At 40.8% G+C, this 12,569-nt stretch overlaps 1 pseudogene across 1 annotated transcript; it reads left to right on the forward strand.

The window, feature by feature from the left end:
• Positions 1-3,635: 3,635 nt before the first annotated feature.
• LOC307061562 (heterogeneous nuclear ribonucleoprotein A1-like) lies at positions 3,636-4,461 on the forward strand (annotated as a pseudogene). Its single transcript has one exon. The product of its transcript is annotated as a heterogeneous nuclear ribonucleoprotein A1-like (transcript).
• The last annotated feature ends 8,108 nt before the right edge of the window (positions 4,462-12,569 follow it).

Below are 12,569 nucleotides of genomic sequence, written 5' to 3' on the forward strand. Positions count from 1 at the left end.
TTCTCAAGATCCCACAATAGGTCCCTGAGAGACCAGATATCTACAGCTCCCATTTCTTTTTCACCTTAAATTAGACAAAATTGTCTCCCTGCTGTTTCAGATTATAAAGATGTTAATTTTTTTTTTTTTTTGCGGTACGCGGGCCTCTCACTGTTGTGGCCTCTCCCGTTGCGGAGTACAGGCTCTGGATGTGCAGGCTCAGCGGCCATGGCTCACGGGCCCAGCCGCTCCGGGGCATGAGGGATCTTCCCGGACCGGGGCACGAACCCATGTCCCCTGCATCGGCAGGCGGACCCTCAACCACTGCGCCACCAGGGAAGCCCAGATGTTAATTATTGCTGTCATTTTTTCCTACATAGGAAGTTAGAGGCTAGAACTAGAGCATCTTGGTCCATGGAAGTGTAGTAAGTCAGTTGAACAAGCATGTGCTTGATGTCTGGCCCTTATAAGATGTCAAACTTGTATTAATGGAACTAGTGAGAGAAACCTCCAAAAACAAACAAGTGTTTTAAAGGCATGGGGGTAAACTTTGAAGGGTGACTGGAACCTCTTGTTCCTAATGGACCAGAGGTCAAGGTGAGTGGGTTTCCAGGCTCAGCAGTTCTTTTTTATTATTATTATTTTTAAATTTCATTTATTTTGGCTACACCGGGTCTTAGTTGCGGCATGCATGCAGGATCTAGTTCCCTGACCAGGGATGAAACCCGGGCCCCCCGCATTGGGAGCACAGAGTCTTCCCCACTGGACGACCAGGGAAGTCCCTCAGCAGTTCTTTTAGGCTGGGAATAGTACAGAAAATATAAAAATGGCCTCCATCTCTTCTCCCTATGCAAATGAAGTTCCCGTAAGTGAAGAGTGATCATTTCACTCTCTTATTCAAAAACTTAGCAAAGATGTCAATTCTCCCCACATCAATCTACAAATTTAAAGGGATCACAATCAAATTCTCAGCTGGATCTTTTGAAGATATAAATGAGTCAATACTGAAATTGATATGGAAAGACACAGAAACCAGAATAGCTCAAACAATTTTGAAAACAGAAGAATAAAACTGAAGGGCTCACACTACCTCATTTTAAGACATACTCTAAAGCCACAGTAAACAACACATAGTGTACTGGCAAAACGACCGTTATGTAGATTAATGGAACAGAATAGTGAATTTAGAAATAGATCTACCACATTAATATGACCAAATGATTTTTGACAAAGATACAGAGGAAATTCAAGGAAGAATACTATAGTAACAAATGATGTTGGAACAACTGGACACCCATAGGCAAAAACAACCACAACCACAACCAAAAAAACTTGGATCTAATCCTCACGCTTTAAACAACAATTAACTCAAAATGGATCAGAGACTTAAATGTAAAACGTGAAGCTATAAAACTACTAAAAAAAAGATATAGGTAAAAATCTTCATGACCTGGGCTTAGGGAAAGAGTTTGACAAGATTCAGAATATGTTACCCTAAAATACAGCATCTTGGCATATTGAATATTTTAAGCTGAAGGAATTTGAGAGAAAGCAGGTGCAGGAAGGATTCTCTGACTTCTTCCTTCTCCTCTGAAGTAGATCGTAAGACACTCATGTGAAACGTCTTCTACCTGGAAGAAAGGAGCATTCTTATCTCTGAAGACAGAGGGACACCAAGGGGAATCTAAACAAACTTGCTAGGTTTCCCCCAGTTTACTCCCTTTAGCTCATACCTTTTTGTGTCATCACGTTTTACCACGATTTTTCAGTCTTCACCAAACCTAGCATACACGTGCTCAGGTTTAACTGTTTCTTCAGGTGTTCATTTCCCTCTGAAGAATCCGACGTTACATTAAACTTATACTAAATACATTTGTATACTTTTTTCCTGTTAATCTATTTTTGTTGTCAGTTCAATTTACAGACCCCACCAGAAGAAGCTGGGAAAGTAGTAAGAAAAAGAATTCTTTCCTACCCTGTAAGTTCTTAAACACAAAACCAAAAAAACAGGATCCATAAAATTAAAAATTGATAAATTAAATTTGATCAAAATTAAACATTTTGGTTTTGTGAAAGACAGAAAAGAGAAGTAACAAACTGGGGAAAAATATTTGCAAATCACATATCTAACAAAGGACTTGTTGCCAGAATATGTAAAGAATGCTCAAAATTTTAAAGTAAAAAAACAAACAACCAGCCAAAAAAAATAACCAAAAAGACTTAAAGAGACACTTCACTGAAGAGAGTATACAGAAGCAAATAAGCACATGAAAAAAAAAATTCAACCTCAACTGCTAGTGGTGAAAGCAAATTAAAACCACAATATGTGACAAAGCTATTTTATGGCTAAAATAAAAAACACTAGAAATACCAAATACTGGCAAGGATTCAGAGCAACTGAATTGTCACACATTTCTGGTGGAAATGCAAAATGGAAATCAGTTTGTCAGTTTCTTATAAAGTTAAACATACACTTACCATATGACCTAGAAATACCATGCCAGGGGTACTTATCCTAAAGAAATAAAAACTTCTGCTTACACAAAAATCTGTACACAAATTGTTTATAGCAGATCTATCCATAAATATCAAAAACTGGAAACAAAATGTCTTAGTTTAATGGATGAGTAAGTTAACAATGGAATACTACTCAGCAAGGAATAAACTATTAATACACATAACGCTTAGAAGAATCTCAAAAACATTAAGCTGAGTGAAAGAAGCCAGTCTCAAAAGGTTACATACAGTATGATTCCATTTATATGACCTTCTCAAAATGACTACCTAGAGTGAGGGAGAACACACCAGTGGTTGCCAGAGGTTAGGGAAGGAAGAAAGGTGTGACCGCAAAGGGAGAGCACAGAGGAGATTTCTGGAGTGATGACATTGTCTTGTGTCCTGATTATGGTGGTAGATAAAAGTGTTAAAATTCATAGATCTGTACACACACAAAGCAGTCTATTTTATTGTATGTTAATTTAAAAAATAAAATGAAAACTTTTAGTGGAGTTCTATTTCCTACTCTATCAAATCTAAACTCTCTCTGCCTATGTGTGAGTCCCTCCATCATCTGCTTCCCCTCTTTGTCATGTTTCTAGGTCCGTTTCCTCTCTGTCCCCTGAGGCAGCTCAGCTGTGCCCCTACCCCCCATCCATCTTCCCTCCTTTTATGAACAAACATTATTGATCCTCTATAAAAGGCCAGCTACAGTGCTAGCCTTGAGGGTGCAAGAGCTTCTGGGCTGTAATAGCCCCTCCTCTTCTCTCCTCTTCACCCTTCCTTTCCCCCCTCCTCTTCTTTTTATTCAAATCAAGTCCCACCCCTTTTGCCACATCAGCTCCAGGCATTCCTGCAACCACCAGACTCAAGTTCTCTGTCATCCGTCTGCACCAGTAAACTAATTGCACCACAGCTGTTTCTGGTTTTGTTGCATTCTTCCAGTTAGATTTAGTTCTTTGAAAATAGGAACTTTTTGTTTGTTTACTTTTTCAGTCAGACCTCAGATGATCAAACAGCTCTTAACATAAGAGTAAGTGCCCTATAAATAGTTCACTATTTAAAACATGCATTGGGAGATATGTTCATTAGATTACTCCTTTCTGCCAGTGGACGCTGGGGAGTAAACATCGTTGATGTCTCCCCCCTCCACTGCCGTCATGTCTAAGTCAGAGACTGCCAAAGGGCCTGAACAGCTGCAGAAGCTCCTCCTCAGAGAAGTGATCTTTGAAACAACCGATGAGAGTCTGAGGAGCCATTCTGAGCAAATGGGGAACGCTCACAGACTGTGTGGTAATGAGGGATCCAAACACCAAGTGCTCCAGAGGCTTTGGGTTTGTCACATATGCCACTGTGGAGGAGGTGGATGCAGCCATGAAGGCAAAGCCACACAAGGTGGATGGAATAGTTGTGGAACCAAAGAGGGCCGTCTCAAGAGAAGATTCTCAAAGACCTGGTGCCCACTTAACTGTAAAAAAGATTTTTGTTGGTGGCATTAAAGAAGACACTGAAGAACATCACCTAAGAGATTATTTTGAACAGTATGGGAAAATTGAAGTGATTGAAATCATGACTGACCGAGGCAGTGGCAAAAAGAGAGGCTTTGCTTTTGTAACATTTAATGGCCATGACTCATTAAACAAGCTTGTCATTCAGAAATACCGCACTGTGAATGGCCACAACTGTGAAGTAAGGAAAGCCCTATCTAAGCAAGAGATGGCTGGTGCTTCATCCAGCCAAAGAGCTGGAAGTCGTTCTGGAAACTTTGGTGGTGGTCTTGGAGGGGACTTTGGTGGGAATGACAGCTTTGGTCGTGGAGGAAACGTCAGTGGTCGAGATGCCTTCGGTGGCAGCCACGATGGTGGTGGCTGTGGTGGCAGCGGGGATGGCTATAATGGGTTTGGTAATGATGCAAGCAATTTTGGAGGTGACGGAAGCTACATTTTGGCAATTACAACAATCAATCTTCAAATTTTGGACCCATGAAGGGATGAAACTTTGGAGGCAGAAGTGCTGGCCCCTGTGGTGGTGGAGGCCAATACTTTGCCAAACCATGAGACCAAGGTGGCTATGGCGGTTCCAGCAGCAGCAGGGCCTCTGGCAGTGGCAGAAGGTTTTAATTACTGCCAGGAAACAAAGCTCAGCAGGAGAGAAGAGCCAGAGAAGTGATGGGGAAGCTACAGGTTACAACAGATTTCTGAACTCAGCCAAACGCAGTGGTGGCAGGGCCTAGCTGCTACAAAGAAGACAGACATTTTTTAGACAATACTCATGTGTATGGGCAAAAAAAATTGAGGACTGTATTTGTGACTAATTGTATAACAGGTATTTTAGTTTCTGTTCTGTGGAAAGGGTAAAGCATTCCAACAAAGGGTTTTAATGTAGGTTTTTTTTTTTTTTTTGCACCCATACTGTTGATGGCTAAATGTAATAGTCTGATCATGAAGCTGAATAAATGTGTCTTTTTAAATAAATAAATAAATAAAACACACATTGGCATTGAAGTGAATGAGTAAGCATTAACTCTAGGAAAATATGAACATAGTTCTGAATTAGAAGGAGGTCTAAATTTCCCTTATTTCCACTTCCTCTTCCATTGCTTCTCTTGACATTGTTATAAACTCTGTCTTTCCTGACTCTTCTCAGCAAGAACTATATTGCTTTATTCAGCTTCACTTCACACCCTTTTATCTTTTCCTGACCTTTTTCCTTCAGGAACCTGAACATTTTCTCTCTTTTATTCTCTAGCTTTCAGACTACTTATATTCTTAATTTAATTCCCCACTTTCCTAAGACTTTCTCAGTACTAGATGGTTTATACCTTACAAATGCCTCGTTTCCACTTCATGAAAAATTTTTTGCAATTTTCATCTTAATTTGTTATTTTTATTTTTCACATGTTTATGGACAGATGCTAAGAATAATCCAATGTTGGTGTGTAGAGCATTAATATCTGTTCGTCTCCGTCTTCAGGTCATGTGTTGGCATCCAGTTCTTCTGGATTCCTCCTTCCACTGCTGTCCTCGAGTTCCTTCTTCTCTCTGCGCTTTGCCTTCTCTTACTCTCCTCCTGGGGACCATGGTTGCTGTGAGCCTACCGTAATCATACTGTCATGATGGAAGGGAAATGCTGCTTCTTAGAGCAGCTTGAAAAGCACCAGGAACTTGGATTTTATTTATTCTTGATTTTATTTTTACCTTGGTCCTAGAAAGCCACCCAAAGCCTCCTTTGTGTAAAATGATCTGGGATTAAGTGGCATCCTTACAGCTGAGGATAGCCTTTCCTGTTTTATGGAAGGAGTCTGACCAAATAGAAGAGGTAGGTTAAAGGTGTTCCTAACGAAGAGGGGAAGCAACAAAGTAGTGGGAAAGCAGAGACTGCTCCCCCGACCCCGACAAGAAGTCAAAGCCTACACTTCCCCCCAGCCCAAGACAGGTTCCCCTTATTTCCAGTAGGGCAATTTCCAGCAAATGTCTGTCCTCTGAGAAGTAACTTATTTACCTTCATGCTCATCACAATCAGTTGTTTCTGCAATGTTAGCAGCAAAATCAGCAAAAGATTTCCACATATCAAGGTAAATCAGAATCTCCTCACCTCCTAACTTCCACCTCAGTAACAAAAAATGAAAATGCAGAAATCCTACAATGCAGCCACATTTGCAGTTCCTGTGGGTGAAAGCTACATTTGATAGCTGTATGTTTATAGATGACTCAAGTGACAGAACCAAGAATGACCTTCTATTAGTGTGGGCATTTTAGAGCCAGAGAGAAAAGATGGATTGTTACACCCCAAAATGTTAACAATGAGTGGTTTTGTATGGCAGTTTTGAATGGTTTTGTTCCTTAGATTTGTCTTTATCCACTAAATTTTCTAGAGCTCTGTCATTTATTTTTGGTAAGAAATAATGTTATGTTTAACCCAATTGCAATACAGGTCAGCATTGTTTACCTTCTTAATAGGACATAGTACTTTTTCATGACGAGAACAAAGATAAGTTAAAACTTTTATTTTAATTAAAAATACATAAACAGTCTCAAAAATAAGAGAATATCTCTGTGGTCCAGAAATAAGAGAATGAGGGATGGTGGAGGTTCCAGTCTTCTTGGCTCTAGAATAGGAAACTAGCACGGCTGCTGGGAGCTCTCAGGCGTGGCGGAACAGACTTGCACCTCTTCTGGGTGGGGCGTGGCGTTGGCCTGGCTGTGTGACACAGAGGGTCAGGGTACTTTGCCCTTTTAGAAAAAGAGCTTAGAAAAAGCTGCAGCTGTGGTGCAAGCCTGTCACCAATAACCAGCAGCAGGAGAGAGAAGCTGGGGTCTCCCAGGCAGAGCCTGCGCCCAAGGGCACCTGCTGGCAAAGAGGTGGGATCAGCATTGCTCCCACAGATAAGAGACCCAAACTGCTGCCACAGAGCTTGGCTCTGAATGGGGACCTAGGCCGGGTGAGAGTAATCTCAATTTCCGAGGCAAGGAGAGGTGAGCAAGAGAAGTGGGGCAACAAACACCAGCAAAAGGAAATTTCCACTCAAGATGACATGGCAATTAAAAGTTTAAAATGCAGAAATGGAACTCATGTCGTAAATGATAGCCAAAATACTGAGCAAATTGGGGATTCATCCCCGAAAGGATAGAAATAATACAGCCATCTGAGAAACATGTTAAAACTCCCAGTGAGCTAAAGGGGGAAAAAGAACTTAGCAAAATAAGAAATTATAGGAAGTGGATATGATAAAGAACCAGGAAAAAGTCCTGGGAATAAAAAGTATCGCTACTATAATTAGAAAAAATAAAAACAGCTCTAGGGGCTTCCCTGGTGGCGCAGTGGTTGAGAGTCCGCCTGCCGATGCAGGGGACACGGGTTCGTGCCCCTGTCCGGGAAGATCTCACATGCCACAGAGCGGCTGGGCCCGTGAGCCATGGCCACTGAGCCTGCGCGTCCGGAGCCTGTGCTCCGCAACGGGAGAGGCCACAACAGTGAGAGGCCCGCGTACCATAAAAACAAAACAAAACAAAACAAACTCTAGATGAACAAAGAGAATTAATGAATTAGAAGGTATGCTGGGATATTTACCCAGAACAAGGAACCAATGAAAAAACATGAGATAGAAAAGATTAGATTCACACTTCAGCATAGATATAACATAAAAGTTCCAAAGTAGAGAATTGAGGACACGGTAGTAGATAATTAGTATAGCTGAGAATTTTCCAGAATCAAAAAACAAATCCTCAGATTGAAAGCACACAAGAACAAATCCCTATTTTCTAATACACAATTTGTATATACAAATTCCTGTTATTATATAAAGTAAGGATTTGTTCATGTTAACGCATGCCCAGCCATAGTCCCAAATGAAAAGCAGAAGGAAACAACTCAGCGCTTGCCGGGGCTCTCACCGTTCCTCTCACACTCACTCAAACACACACAGAGTATGCAGAGAGTTACCTCTGGGTAACTTGATACATGCCTCTTCTTCCCGCCCCATCTCCCACAGCAGCGGGAATCCTACACAGCAGGGGACTTCCCTGGTGGTCCAGCAGCTAAGGCTCTGCGCTCCCAATGCAGGGGGCCCAGGTTCGATCCCTGGTCAGGAAACTAGATCCCCCATGCAGCTCCTATGAGTTTGCATGCCAGCAACTAAAAGATCCCGCATGCGCAACTGAGAGATCCCATGTGCCACAAGGAAGACCGGCACAGCCAAATAAGTAAATAAGTATTTTTTTTAAAAAAAAGAAAGACACCTGAGTTAGGCAAGGCCAACCTTAGGTGTGCCTCTGGCTGCGCCACTCATATTGGTATGTAATGTACATTGTTTCATTGAAGTTGTAACACAGGGTGGCATGGACTGTCTTCTCAGCTCAATGCCTTCTCTCTCCATCCATCCCATTTAGTGTTTCAGTTCTAGGTTATCAAAGAAAAATGTCAGAAAGGGACCATATACCTTGGTTAACTACAAAATAGACACCTGCAGTCACAAGGGGACCTTTCTTCCTGCACCCCCTGCAGGCTACTTGCTTTGGGGTGATATTTATACCAAGCATACCTTCATTTCATCAAGCAGCAACATTAAATCTCTTGTTCTGCACTTTACTGGCTGAAGGTTGTAAATGTTTTATGAGCCGCTGAGCTTGCAGCATTACTATTTTATTAGAAGGTTGAATATCTTTTCTTCGTAGCTGGGCTACTAGTGAAGTTGTTCTTTCTCTTAAAAATGTTAACTTCATGCTTGTTATGAAATGGAAATTGGCAGGATGTTGTAAGTAACTGTTTAAAACTGGTTTGGCCCATGTGAAAGCAAGCTTGGATAGCACTAGGACTTTTTTTTTTTTTTCTTTTGGATTGACCTATAAATAACTGAGGGACGGAAAGGGATTTTTTTGATTCTCTAACAACTGGATTCAATAAAGTCCTTCTGGATTCAATCTGTGATTGCTGAGGTATAGTATATTCCAACTTTGGCATCAATCCAAAGAATCAATTATGAATTTACTCAGGTGCACATCAGAATGAAGCAGTCGAGATAGAGAATCAAGTTCCCTGGCTGATCCTGGGGATGAGCCATAGAGGAGTTTTGAACATTTTTTCCTCATCTCTTCTGTCTCCGACATTTCTTACTCTGCCTTCCTCCCAAACTGAGAACCAAATAAGTCGGGGAAGTGAAATGGGGAGAAATTAGCTCTTCTAGAAAGCTAGACTAGGGTGCTTCTCCTCCATGATGAAAGAATGATGTTACAACGGGACCATGCTCTCACCAACCAGGGAGAGCCAATATGACCACCAGCTTCCCAAAGGGAACCACTCCAAGCATGTGCTTTTCCTCTCCCATATCTCTGTTCTTACTGCCTCCTCAACTGTGACGTTTGTCTCCCCTTCTTTATCTTAAAAGCATCTCATTTTCAAAACCAAGTTCACTTGTCACCTCCAATCTGCAGCCTTTCTAGACTAAATTCCTTTCCCCTCATGCATACAAGTGAGAATTACTCCTTCCTTGCTATTCTCATTTTAAGTCTTACTCCATCTGTTAATTCATCTATTTACTCAACAGTCTTCTACTAAATATCTGCTATGTGCCATGGCACTGGAGAGAAAAAGATAAATAAAGTACAATCTATATCCTTAGGAGCACAGATCTTTGTTTCCATATTATATTTGAGTTCCCAGGAAAGACTTGTTGAGGATGAGACCTTACTGAAGCCATTTTTCTATCTCAGTGCTTACCACTGTCTAGCACACAGTAGTTGTTCAAAAGATATTTCTTAAGTTGATTTGAAAAGAAGGAGTTGAGGTGTGAGATCTTCATTCTAAAGATTACGTTCCATGGGTGATATATTGGGAGGCCTCCAAAGACTGAGGTAAAAAAGATTTTTCCTATGGTGCGGATTTTGTTAGCCTTTTATTTTTTTAATTTTTAAAATCATTTTTAATTGAAGTATAGTTAACTTACAATGTTGTGTTAGTTTCAGGTGTACAGAAAAGTGATTCAAGTGTATATAGTCTTGATAGGGATTCTTTTAGTCTTTAAATCAAATTGCATTTCTTTAGTTTATTAATTCAGGAAATATTTATTGAGGGTTTACCCTCTATCATGTTCTGTGTTAGACATTGAAGAAAAGATAAATAAACAATGTATATAGCATACATGTATATATGTACATAAATATAGGTGTATAATATATACAAGTCAGATATTATTATTGCTATTATTACATTGAAAACCTACAACTTGTCCCTCAGCAGTAGAGTTATGACAAGAGTCTATTCGGATAAAAGTGAAGAGTTCAATTATCAGTCTCCCCCATTAGACAAATGCTCTATAAAGGACCGTGTCTTCCTTTACGTCATCACCCCAGCATAATATTGGGGATAGCAGATGTTCAGAAAGAATTTGATGAATGAATGAATTGTACAGCCATTATTTTGAGTGTTGAAGTCTAGTGAAGATATTTGCTTCTGTCTAAAACAGGGCAGCCAGTTGCTTTACAGTGAAATGGTACAGAATTCATTTGGGATCAGACAGGTCTGAATCAAATTGGATTCGTTTTTACATTTATGAAAGTCTCGGGATTTCATAAAAATTTATAAAATCTTACACTAGATAAAGCCCTGGGGTTAGAAGAGTTTAAACAAAATCAGTGGAAAGTTCTCTTGTATAAGAAAAAAAGTAAACTCATTGTATAGAGAAGCGTAAATTTGACATTGTACATGTCTTAGAGTTCACTTGTCTCTATTGTTATACCTGTCACTATTGAACTAGGACAACTTAAAAAGCCTTATTACTAAGAGATATAGCAAGAATACTTGATATGATAAAACAGCCCACTAAAGCAAAAGGAGTCAATTGCTTACCTAGGCAAATAATTTTGAAAATTTCCTTCCAACACAGTGAGACTCCATAGCCAGAAAGTCTGATGTTGTCTCCCCTCTGACTATTAAAATAAGACTCAAATTTTATAAAGGATTTCCCTGAAAGACAGCAAATATTATATCAAAAGAAAATATCTGCCTATACAGGAGTACAGCATCATTAAAGTGTTACTGCATTTCAATTCTGAAATGATTTGAGAACAGCACTTCTAGGTCTTATCTTTTTTTTGCCAGAACAGCGTTCAAAACCCTCAAGATTGAGCCACTGTTTATGAAAATACTCTGCAAATTCTAAAGTACTCTATAAGCTTAGTTTGTACTATTTTTATTATGCTCTGAGATTCTGATATCTTTTCCTGTGGTTCATCAGGGAAACTTCCCACCTGAGTAGTTCTAGTATTTCAGAGCTATATAAATATGATTATTAAAGCAGAATCATTAGAAATGTGTCCAGACCAAAAGGGCATCTTCTGAAGGACAGAAAACACACGTCTTTCTCTTAGAGAGTTTGAGGTAAGGGCTATCTTTGAGTATCCTGTTAATGAGGTCATCCCTGGCCCCTTTGGTGTAGACGTTCAGATGTTGTAATGCTTCTAAAGCTACTCTATTAAGAAGGAAAAAAAAACTAAGTATACTGCAGATGGGCAGGTGGCCATTATGGACTGGCACCGTCAGTACAGCCTTCCACAGCTGTGGACTTAACTTGCTCCTGTGGCGATTCCTGGGTTCACAGTGGTCAGTGAAGCACTTAGGCAGGACGTGGGAGGTTCTAAGGGGCAGCATTAATGCTCCAAACCTCACTCTCAGATCTGAATGTGAGAGGGAATGACACAGGTATCTTAAAAGCCTAGGAAGACAGCCAGAATCTAGAAAGTTCGGCCTTCAGCTGCCTTAATTCGAATGAACTGCACTTGTCTCCTGTTGCAGTGAGCTGAGTGCCACTGTCCTAGCAGATTGTTCATTAGACAATTATTACTAAAGTGCACTGTAGGAAGTAAGTGTTCAAGAAATATGTGCTGATTTATTGTTTGCTCCATAAAACTATCTATTAAGGGAGACAAAAATAAAGAGATAATATGCCCTAAACAATGCAAAAATAGTAAGTAGAAATAGTGCTACTTCTACCTGGTTTCTAAAGTTATGTCCAGAGCTCTTTCTCTCTGTAGTAGTTAGACACTTGCTGGAATAAAACAAAAGCAAAAATGGAAACCCTTGTAGATCTTTCACACTGAGGGGGATTGATACAGGGAATTGGTTACACTGGGAGAGAGAAGGAGCCAGATGGGGCCCCGGAAACAACCCAGAGCTTAGCAATAGCAGCAAACTGCTTATCCTGTTGAGGAAGTGGAGTTGCAGGAAGCAGTGAGCCAGGGGTCTTTGGCAGGACTTGGGACAACTGTGAGGACTGCTGGCAGCAGCTGGGACTACTGAGGCAGGGGCTGTACAGAGGGAACTGGAGCCACAGGGCAGCACAGCTTCAGCAGGAGAGGACTTGGGAAGCACATGGTTTCTTTCAGTGCCTTTCAATCTTCCAATCTTCCACCAGTGACTCCTTGGCCAAGCAGCCCGGGAGTGAGTGGCAGGGGAGTCTGGGAAATGTAGTCCCCTCCGGCACAGGGTTGGGGGAGGGGGCAGTGTGTTGGTGGCGGGCGGGGGGAGCAGAAGAGATCCAGGGGCAAATCTGCAACTGATCACCATGAACTCTAAGAAGAGGTGACTTTTTTCCCCATAGT

The sequence above is a fragment of the Hyperoodon ampullatus genome (genome assembly GCF_949752795.1).
Source record: "Hyperoodon ampullatus genome assembly, chromosome: 12".
In the NCBI taxonomy this organism is placed as follows: Eukaryota; Metazoa; Chordata; class Mammalia; order Artiodactyla; family Ziphiidae; genus Hyperoodon; species Hyperoodon ampullatus.